We start from the raw sequence: 9,222 nt of genomic DNA, 5'->3' as shown, positions 1-9,222 counted from the left end.
TTTTATATTAATAAAAGTTTATTTTTTGTATTACACCATATGTCAACTAGTTCTGGTATCATTTGGTTTCAAAGCTAGTTCAACACTAGTCTTATCTTATGGTTTCCCATGCTCCGCCCTTGCTCAAATCACCTTCTTTCAACTTTTTTCTTTCAATTCCCAACTCTAGCAATGTCATCACGAAGGGATACATCGGGCTCTACTCAGGAAGAGATCCAACGTAAAATTCGTCGTCTGCAACAGAGACTAGCTGAATTAGGTGATAGTAACCAAGAAGAGATTACCTTTGATTGTGATCATGAGAGTCATAGGAAAGACATAGACGAGGATCTCAATCTATTCCATAGAGAATATCAACTGCGTCTTTTACGTATCCAATATCAAAGGAGGCCGAGAGAAGAGACTTCTTATAGAGGTTAGGGGGACTTTGGCATCAAGATAGACCTCCTAGAGTTCGAAGGAAGCATGGACCTCGATGAGTTTGTCGACTGATGACAAATAGTTGAACGAATCTTTAAATGTAAAAACGTACCAGAGGACAAGCTAGTCATGCTAGCTGCAATGAAACTAAAGAAGAATGACTCCTTATGGTGGGAGAATCCACAAAAGCAGAGGAGAGAAGGAAGTGAAAAGATAACCAAGTTGGAGAAAATGAAGAAGGCAACGAAGAAAAAATACCTCCCAGCGCTATATTGTTAGGACATGTTCCTAAAGCTTCACAACTTGCAACAACGAGATCTATCAGTTAAGGAGTTCACGATCCAATTCAATAAACTGCAGCTAAAGTGCAAACTAACAGAGTCAGAGGAGCACATGATCGTGAGATATCTCAGAGGCCTAAGACTGACCATTAGAATTTGGTACTGCTACAAGCCACACTAAACGTTGGGGGATGTCTAGACATTAGCTCTGAAGGTGGAGAGACAACAGAAGCAAAGCAGACAATAGTCATTGTTCAGACCACCACCTTCAACTAAGCAATTTTTTGCAACCGCTACAACCAAGAAGGGTACCTCGGGAGGAAATAACATACTTGGACAAGGGACTGACAGGGTTGATCAGAGCAAAAAAAAAAAAAACAAGAAAATGGTAGTTTCTCCTATATGATGCTAGCTAGGAAGTGTTTTCAATGCCATAGCTACGGCCACATTGCCTCCAAATGACCAATTAGCTGCATTGTCACCCTCACCCTCATAGATCAAGGCATTGTCGAGGAAGTCGATGAGGAATCAGAGGGAAGTCCAGAAGAAGAGCTTCTGCTCCATAGAGACGAAGAAGAAGCACTAGTTGTTCGACGAATACTACAGTTCGAGCCCGTGCAATACCAATCATAGCTAAGGCATAACTTTTTTTGCACTAAGTGCAGCGTCAAGGGGAAGGACTGCAGCCTGATTATCGACAGTGGTGGCTGCGAGAACATGGTATCTACACTCATGGTAAAAAAAGTTAGGATTGGACACACGGAAGCATCCCTAGTCATATTCCCTTACCCGACTGAATAAAGGAAACGAGATATGTGTATATCAACAATGCCTAGTTGATTTCTCCATCGGAAACCAACACGAACATGTATGGTACGACGTAGTTCTCATGGATGTTTATCATATTCTATTAGATAGACATTGGCAATTTGATCGCAAAACTCAACACGATGAGTTCAAAAATACTTATTCTTTCAAGTAGGATAAGAAAAATATAATTTTACCACCTGTTAAGGATGCCAAAAGCAGGAGCGGCACAGAGGCAGTTTTAGTTTCTCATACCACTTTTCTGCAGTTGGCAAAAGATACCTCTGTAACACTAGCATGACCTCGTGAAAGGAAGCGAGGAAGAGAGGTGCTAGCAATACTGCAATCATTGATACAAGACTTTTGGGATCTTATAACTGACAACTTACCAAAAGGGGATTACCACCACTAAGAGACATTCAATACGTCATCGACCTTATACTAGGATCCGTATTGCCAAACCAACCGGCCTACAGACTAAGACATGTGGACATGACCTCATTGCAAAGGGGCTAGTCAGAGAAAGCACCAGCCTGTGTGCGGTCCCGACCCTGTTGGTGCTAAAAAAGAATGAATTGTGGCGAATCTGTATCAAAAGCCGAACCATCAATAAGATTTCCATTAAATACTGATTTCCCATTCCCCGCTTGGGTGTTCTCTTAGACCAACTACATGGAGTCATTATCTTCTCCAAGATAGACTTGTGTAGCGGTTATCACCAGATGCAGATGAGGTCAGGGGAAGAATGTAAAACTGCCTTAAGATGCAGGGTTGACTTTATGAGTGGATCATTATGTATTTCGGTCTGTCAAATGCACCTAGCACTTTCATGAGATTAATGAACTAAGTATTCTGACCTCACATAGGAAAGTTTGTCGTTGTCTATTTTGACGACATTCTAGTATACAGCCGGACGGCGGAATATCACTTGTATCACGTGAAAGCAGTATTCGAGGTATTACGAGCCGAGCAACTATATGCCCATCCAATATCACTTCGTGACAAGCAAAATATGTTTTTTAGGTTACATCGTGCTAGTGCATGCATATAGTTGGATCCCGTAAAGATAGAAGTTATTATCAGTTGGGTCGTACCACAATCATTCACCGAGTTGAGTCAATTCTTGGGGCTGGCATCCTTCTATCGAGGATTTATCAAAAACTTCAGCACTATAACCTCCTCAACGGCAAGAGCAATCTAAGGAGAGGACATGCCATCATGGTGGAATATCTAGCCTCATTTCAATTTGTACTAAAACACAAAGTGGGAAGCCAAAACCGTGTAGCTGATGCGCCGAGTCATCGATGCCTATTGATTAAGTCCATGTAGGCGCGAGTTGTGGGTTTCGAGGTCATTAAGGATCTATATGAAATAGTTGAAGATTTCAAGAACTCATTGGAGCAATGTCAAGAGAAGCCAGCAGGGCAACATTACCTCACAGATGGATATCTATTCCATCAGGGTCAGTTGTGCATTCTCTGGTGTTCACTATGGGAAGCCCTTATCCAGGAAAGCCACAATGGAGGATTAGCATGCTATTTCAGCAGGGACATGACCCTCGCCCTCATAAGAGAGCATTTTTTGTAGCCAAAGCTAACAAGAGATGTAGAATGACATGTCAAAAATGCAGGATTTGTCATCTAGAAAAAACTAGAGCCCAAAATGCAGGATTATACACACCACTTTCAGTACCGGAGGTACCGTGGGTCGACGTCAGCTGGATTTCGTACTCGTGCTTCCAAGGATTCAAAGGAACAATGATTCTGTAATGGTTGTAGTAGACAAGTTCTCCAAAAAGGCCCACTTTGTACCCTGTCACCGGACACTGGATGCCTCCCACATTGTCGATCTATACTTCAGGGAAATTGTAAGGCTGCATGGGATTCCCAAGGCCACACCTTTGACAGAGACGTCAAATTCCTAAGCCACTTATGGAGGACAGTATGGGGAAAGCTCAACTCCAAACTCCAATTCAACTAGGCAAGACATCTACAAACAGACAGACAGACAGAGGTAGCAAGCTGGAGCCTCGGTAATCTCCTGAGGTGTTCCATGTGAAAAAACATAAATCACTTGGGTCTCATACTAGCACAAGCTGAATTTGCTTATAATAGATCCATCAACCAAACTACAGGATGAACTCCCTTCGAGATTGTGTACAAACTCCTTACGAGATTGTGTACGGGCGCAATCCACTCACACCACTGGAATTGATATTGCTCATACAATCTTCAGAAATCAATAAAGATGCCACAGAACGAGTCACGAGATCCAAAAGCTCCACGAAGAAGTTGGTAAGGAAATTACAAAGCAGAATAAAAAATACCAGGAATAGAAAAATAAGTTCAGGAAGAAAATAACATTTCAGGAAGGCGGCCTCATATGGATCTGGTTAAAAAAGGAGAGATTTCCTCTAGAATCATATGAGAAGCTTAAGACAAGAGCAGATGAATATTTCAGAGTACTCTAGAAACTAAACAACGCTTATTAGATTGATTTGCCTGGGGACTACAACATTTCAGTCATGTTCAACGTTGCTGATTTGACACCTTTGAAGAGCTTGGAGCTTCGACAATGAGTTCGAAGCAACCCCAAAATTTGGGCGCAGAAAAGTGCCCTTATGCAGGGCGCTATGAAACTGCAGGGCCAAAGCCCTGCACAACATTACATAACAGTCCCGCGAAATCGCGGTAAACGGGACGGGATCGTGAGAAGGATCGCGAGACAACAGAAAAGAATCACTATTCCGCGCGTGATAACGGGTGATGATTTCGAATCCTCGCGATCCAGGGCAGCTTCATGAACCTTCCACACTTGGCTTCTTCTGGAAAATTCTTTCTTCTGTAGTCTTCAAACTTTCCCACTCCCCTTTCTTTTTGTGTAGAAGTAGGAGACTATAAATAGATGTCTCCTGTGAGTGTGGGAGGCAGTTGTATTAGAAGTTATCTTCTACTCTCCTGTGTGATGGCTCTTTCCTCTTGTTAGGGATGTAATCGAAGACAGATGGTGCTTCAGTTGTATCCTGCTCCAAGTTGGTGTTGTAACCTCAAACTCCTTCGCTACCACTCCACTAATCACCACTCTACCGATCTTGCATTCCAATCCATCTAAAGCCAAACACACATAATCACCTACCTACCCAACAACTGCTTACCCCATTAACGTTGCTACCACCTTCGAATCTCTTTCTATAGCTCTAGCCAGTGTTTTGTCTATTATTGTGTTTTCCTTTTGTTGAGTCGTATTGTGCTACTATTTTTATATTAATAAAAGTTAACTTTTTGTATTACACATCTCAACTAGTTTCAGTATCATTACCCATACACGTTAAAAGAAATGGTAAAGATCTACATTTGAGTCCAATTTTGATGGTACCTTCAGTTATAACTTTGAGGGTATATTCAAACACATTTTTTAGAATACCTTCAGACACATTTTTTATGATACCTTCGGGTATGACGATAATCCTGTGATGACTATTAAATATGCTATATTGATAAATACTTAAAATGAAATGAGAATGAATAAATTTAAAGTTTTAATGAAATAAACTGCATTTTTTTTATCATTCATGCATAGCATAACAAAAGAATTTAATGCATTTTAGATTATAATTACTCGGTAAGTTAGAATGAAAGATTTAGGTTGATGTCTGATAGGAGACTTGGTTTGCCAAAGAATGACCAATATTGCTAGGTATATTTGTTATGATGATAGTTTCTTTTTACCGTTTCAGGCTTGAGATGTTATCTTTGGATATTGTTTCTAGATTTATTGCATTTTATGAATTAGTGACTCTTTTATATATTGGAAGTTTATGAAGCTTTAAATTTATTGCATTTTATGGATTAGTGACTCTTTTATATATTGGAAGTTTATGAAAAATTTATGGAAAAAAAAATGAAATATTAATACCGTCTTACCACAGTTTCCGCTTTAGTTAAAACTAAGCACTGGGTCGGGTCGTGATGAATGTGGTATTAGAACAAGTATATTTGATCATGATCTAAAAGAGTCATTAAGATGATTACTTTAATTCATAAGGAATATTAACATAAAATTAAATTATAGAAAATCAGGGGACGAAGCTATTTCGGGAATATAGAAAATCAAGGGGACAAAGCTAGCGATGGTATTGTAAAATTTAATGCACCACCACTGATTACAATGAATAAAGATGCGTTTACTAAGATGATGACTATAATAATGCAATTGATTAAGAGCTCTCAGGATCAGACCTGTTCCAGCGAAGGAGGTCTGATAGATAAGTACCTGAAATTATTTCAAGATGTGAGGCTATCTCTCCTTTTTGGATGAGGTCTATTAAATGCAGAAAACTCACTATTGAGAGTGGAGAAGATTCTGGATTGATTGTCTTGTCCTCTAGAGAGGTTGGTTACATGACTACATTTGCATTGGAGGCTGAAGTAGAGAGATGATGGCATGGATAGTTGCAGGAAAACTGATAGATAAGTACCTGAAATTATTTCAAGATATGAGGCTATCTCTCCTTTTTGGATGAGGTCTGTTAAATGCAAAAAACTCACTATTGAGAGTGGAGAAGATTCTGGATTGATTGTCTTGTCCTCTAGAGAGGTTGGTTACATGACTACATTTGCATTGGAGGCTGAAGTAGAGAGATGATGGCATGGATAGTTGCAGGAAAATTTTGGTGGTAGAGCCAGTTGCATGATTCAGTAGGGCAAGTTCATGAGCATCTTTAGAGACTGGTTTGTACCACTATCCACCCGGAGACAGATGCATGACAAGTTTATCAGACAGATGCATGACAAGTTTATCAAGTTGGTACAGAGTGATTGCTCGAGTATGCAGTATGAAGCTAAATTCACCACCAATTTTTTTCTGGACTCAGGGATGGTGATTAAACAACCATTGATTCCTCTAGAATTGATGATTACCCTGTTCTAGTGGAGAGGGTTAGGAGGATTGAGCTTGATCTGGATGCTACTCCAAGGATTCAGAAGAGAAGAAATTTAGAGGGATTCTGATTTTCTCAGAGCTCTCATAAGTAGTCCTTCTAGTCAGCTAGTACAAATGCTAAAAAGGCTAGGTCCAACAGCGTTGACACCCAGTTTGAAGTGAAGATGTGTGACAAATGTGGAAGGTCTCACAAGGGTGTGTCTATTTGGATTGAATGCTTGCTTTTAGTGCCACCAATCAGGACATATGACGAATGATTGCCCTAAGTTCGGTCAGAGGGCTCTACCAGATTACAGGAGAAATGTTGCACCACCTCAGATGAGTTATGGTAGTCTGAGGGCACCTGATTCTTCAGGGTAAAATATAGCCCAGACTCAACAAAATGTTCAACCAAGACTATATGCATTATCACGACAGAAAGCTATGTTTTACTTTTAATAATTTTAATCAGTAACTTTAAACGTCTTAGGATTCATGTCATGTTATATACCAAACAAGTAAGGGTTTCGGTCAGAGGGCTCTACCAGATTACAGGAGCAGTGTTGCACCACCTCAGATGAGTTATGGTAGTCGGAGGGCACCTGATTCTTCAGGGTAAAATATAGGCCAGACTCAACAAAATGTTCAACCAAGACTATATGCATTATCACGACAGAAAGCTATGTTTTACTTTTAATAATTTTAATCAGTAACTTTAAACGTCTTAGGATTCATGTCATGTTATATACCAAACAAGTAAGGGTTTAGATATATTAATAAACTAACTCTAAATGTTTAATGTACTAATTTTAATGATAGGTATCATATGTCTTCGGAGTAGACCGATAAGAGTATTATTTAATTCAGGAGCATCATATTCTTTTATAACTGGTGAACTGTCTAAAGTGATGAGATTGAATATATTTTCGATTCCTGTGATACTGTCAGTTAGAATGCCAATTGGTGCTTTTCTGGAAGTTGATCAATCATGTGTGATGGAGCTTATGATTGGTGGAAAGAGTTCTAAAACCCAACTTATTGTGTTGTTGTCTTTGGTGGAATTTGATTTGATTTTAGGCATGGATTGCATGTCTGAAAACTTTTTTACTATTGATTGCAATACGAAGACTGTCAAAATAAATGTACCTCCTCGGATACTGTCAGTTAGAATGCCAATTGGTGCTTTTCTGGAAGTTGATCAATCATGTGTGATGGAGCTTATGATTGGTGGAAAGAGTTCTAAAACCCAACTTATTGTGTTGTTGTCTTTGGTGGAATTTGATTTGATTTTAGGCATGGATTGCATGTCTGAAAACTTTTTTACTATTGATTGCAATACGAAGACTGTCAAAATAAATGTACCCGAGGAGGTATAAGTTAAATTTTATAGTGACAGAGGATTGACATCTATGATAATGCAAATTTTTGAATCATGGAAGTCAAGGTTTTCTCGCTCAAGGTAACATACTTCTATGGAAGTGAAGTTTTTAGGTGACATTTCGGTGGAAGAAAATATTCAGAGGTGTTTCTTGATGACTTACCAGGGTTACCACCAATACGATAGATTGCCTTTAGTATTGAGCTTTTTCTAGGTTCCGAGCTTGTATCCATGACACCCTACAAAATGAAAATTAAGGAGTTGTAAGAGCTGAAGAATCAACTACAAGAACCTAGCACCTCACTTTGGGGAACTCCAGTGTTATTTTTGAAAAAAAAAAGAATGAGAGCTTCAGGATGTGTATTAATTACAACGAGTTGAGTAAGCTCGTTACAACGACTTGTTTGATCAGTTGGAAGGGGCTTCCATATTTTTAAAGATTGATCTGAGACCTAGTTATTAAAAGTTGATGATTAAAGAAGAAGACATAGCAAAGACCACTTTCAAGACCAAATATGGTCACTATGAATTTGTAATAATGTCGTTTGGACCGATAGATGCTCCAGCAGTTCTCATGGATTTGTTGAACAAGGTCTTCAGGCAGTTTCTGAATGTTTTTTTGCTCGTCTTTGTAGATGATATTCTACAAAATTCAAAGAATGAAGTCAGTTATACAGGTCATTTGCATGCTGTGATGTAGGTTTTTAAGGAGAATACACTTTATGTCAAATTTTTTTAATGTGAATTTTGGCTTAAAATTGTTGCTTTTCTTGGGCACATTATCAGTGAAGATGAATCTGTAGATCGGAATGAGGTGAAGGTGATTGCAAATTTGCCAAGACCTATTACTATTATCGAGGTCAGGTGTTTTTTAGGTCTCTCTGGTTATTACAGAAGGTTTGTTAAGGTATTTTCATCAATTGCTATGCCACTATTAAGGTTGACTCAAAAGGTAGTAAAGCTTGACTGGTCAGATCGTTATGAAGAGGTTTTCAGAAGCTGAAATCTTGTTTAATGTCTTCTCCCGCTTTGGTTATTCCTTCATGTTCTGACGGGTTTCATATTTTCAGTGATGCACCTTTGAGGGGTTTAGGATGTTTGCTTATACAGCATGGTAGGGTCATTGCCTATGTATCACGTCAATTGAAGAATCATGAGAAGAACTATCTTGCACATGACTTAGAGCTTGTTGCAGTTGTATTTGCACTCAATATATGTAGGCATTATTTGTTTGGAGTTAGATGTGAAGTTTTTACTTACCACGAGAGTTTGAAATATATTTTCACTCAAAAAGAGTTGAACTTGAAGTAGAGGAAATGACCGAAATTTACTAAAGACTATGATCTAGATATTCATTGTTGTGGCAAATACGCTGGGTATAAAAGCTTATGGTAGTTTGAATTATTTATTTACACA

This window comes from Phalaenopsis equestris, unplaced genomic scaffold, assembly GCF_001263595.1.
Source record: "Phalaenopsis equestris unplaced genomic scaffold, ASM126359v1 Scaffold000002, whole genome shotgun sequence".
NCBI classification, from domain to species: Eukaryota; Viridiplantae; Streptophyta; class Magnoliopsida; order Asparagales; family Orchidaceae; genus Phalaenopsis; species Phalaenopsis equestris.
The sequence above is the reverse complement of the archived record's forward strand: the minus strand, read 5'-3'. Positions refer to the sequence as shown.